The 2,500-nt window shown below is 41.0% G+C and overlaps 1 protein-coding gene across 6 annotated transcripts in view; it reads right to left on the bottom strand.

Annotated features, from left to right (window-relative positions):
* LOC106872923 (G protein-coupled receptor dmsr-1-like) overlaps window positions 1-2,500 on the bottom strand; it is a 477,534-nt gene that overhangs the window by 138,091 nt on the left and 336,943 nt on the right. The gene's annotated exons all lie outside the window — the stretch shown is intronic.

Consider the following 2,500-nt stretch of genomic DNA (forward strand, 5'->3'; position numbering starts at 1 on the left):
CACCACCTCAGCCCAGGTCTTCCTGGGCCTACCTCTTCCACGGGTTCCCTCAACTGTTAGGGTGTGGCACTTTTTCACGCAGCTATCCTCCTCCATTCTCACCACATGTCCATACCAGCGCAATCGTCTCTCTTGCACGCCACAACTGATGCTTCTAATGTTCAGCTTTTCTCTCAAGATACTTACACTCTGACGGGTATTCACATTGACATTACACATCCAACGGAGCATACTGGCTTCATTCCTTGCGAGCTTACGTATGTCCTCAGCAGTTACAGCCCATGTTTCACTGCCATGTAGCATGGTTGTTCGTACGCATGCGTCATACAGTCTGCCTTTTACTCTGAGTGAGAGTCCCTTTGTCGCCAGCAGGGGTAAGAGCTCTCTAAACTTTGCCCAGGCTATTCTTATTCTAGCAGCTACACTTTCAGCGCACCCACCCCCACTACTAACTTGGTCGCCCAGATAGCGGAAGCTATCGACTACCTCTAGTTTTTCACCCTGGAATGAGATAGAAGTTGTTTCCTGTTTGTTTGCAGTCTTTATTGCACCTGAACATCTGCCACAAACAAAAACTAACTTGCTAGTTAACCTGCCTTTGATGTTGCTGCACCTCTTATGTGTCCATAGCTTGCACCGGGTACATCTTATAGAGTTACTACCTACTCCTTTTCTACATACTGAGCAGGGCCATCTACCTGAAGGGGTTTGTGTTTTATCTACCTTCCTACTTATTAGGATTTTGGTTTTAGCTAGGTTGACTCTAAGGCCCTTCAATTCTAGACCTTGCTTCCACACCTGAAACTTCTCCTCTAGTTCTGATAGTGACTCCGCAATTAGGGCAAGGTCATCAGCATAGAGGAGCTCCCAGGGGCAACCTGTCTTGAACTCTTCTGTGATTGCCTGGAGGACTATGGTAAATAATAGGGGGCTGAGGACGGAACCTTGGTGGACCCCTACCTCTACCCGGAATTCATTGCTGTACTCATTTCCAACCCTCACCTTACTGGCCACATCTCTGTACATGGCTCGCACAGCTCTCACTAACCATTCTTCTATCCCAAGTTTCCTCATTGACCACCAGATAAGGGATCGGGGGACCCTGTCAAAGGCTTTCTCCATGTCAACGAAAGCCAGGTACAGAGGTTTATCCTTAGCTAGGTATTTCTCCTGCAACTGTCTCACTAGAAATAAGGCATCAGTAGTGCTTTTACCTGGCACGAACCCAAACTGCATCTCATCTAAATTGATTCGCTCCCTAATTAGTTGGGCTATGACCCTCTCTGTAACTTTCATAACCTGATCTAACAGCTTGATGCCTCTGTAATTATTTGTATCTAAAGCGTCCCCTTTACCTTTGTAGCAGTTGACTATGATGCTGCTACATCAGTCATTGGGTATGACTCCTTCGTGTATCACCTGGTTCGTAATACGGGTGACTAGGCTATAGCCAACACTGCCAGATATTTTGAGCATCTCTGCAGTGATTCCTGATGGGCCGGGGGCTTTCCCGGTCTTCATACTCTTAATTGCTTTATCTACCCTGGTACTATCAACTCGGATAGCTGGTCCCTCTATTGGGTCGACATACGGCAGGCTCTCTTTCTCCCATTCATACTCTTTATTAAGCAATCTATCGTAGTGGCATCTCCAGACCTCTTGTATATATATATATATATATATATATATATATATATATATATATATAATACTATTTTATATTTGCATTTATATATACACACACGCGCGCACACACACATATATATAATATGTCCATATTTGTTGCGTTAATGATTTAATTTATACGAATATGTAAATATGTGTGTGTCTGTGTGTGTGTGTGTGTGTGTGTGTAACATTTTATGTGTACATACATATATAAGCTTGGAGATAAGTACATACGATGATGGATTCCAAGCCAAACTTTATTTTCACCTTTGCTGGTGCAAATGGGTCAAATTGAATACAATATGTAATGTAGAACTTAAATTTATATATATTTTCATTTATTACTAGTAAAGTATAAGTAAATCACTCGCTTAAAATTTCGTGCACATTTTTCGCAAACGTCTTCTATGTACGTTTAACAAATACATGCATCAAAGTCAAGCATTTGGGCCATATATGTACTTAAGATCTGTTAAATAAATAGTTACTTATAAACACACATATACCCACACGCACAGAAACACACATCCACACACAAATATATGTGTGCAGATATATACAAGTGTGTGTGCGGACATGTGCATGTGTGTGTGCACGCACGTATATTTTTGAATACATGTTTATATATATACATTTCGTTTCAGGTAACATTACTTATAACATGGTGTAAGAACTCAATATGCATATGTTTCAGAATAATATGTAACTTGAGTACAGAGAGTAATACAATATACAATAAATGACAAGGGAAGAGGGATTACGAATCCTTGTTTCCTCATCATGTCTTTAATTTCATATACATGTTTGTGCTCTGTGTATGAAGATATATATA

This window comes from Octopus bimaculoides, chromosome 6 (genome assembly GCF_046866305.1).
Source record: "Octopus bimaculoides isolate indiv1 chromosome 6, ASM4686630v1, whole genome shotgun sequence".
In the NCBI taxonomy this organism is placed as follows: Eukaryota; Metazoa; Mollusca; class Cephalopoda; order Octopoda; family Octopodidae; genus Octopus; species Octopus bimaculoides.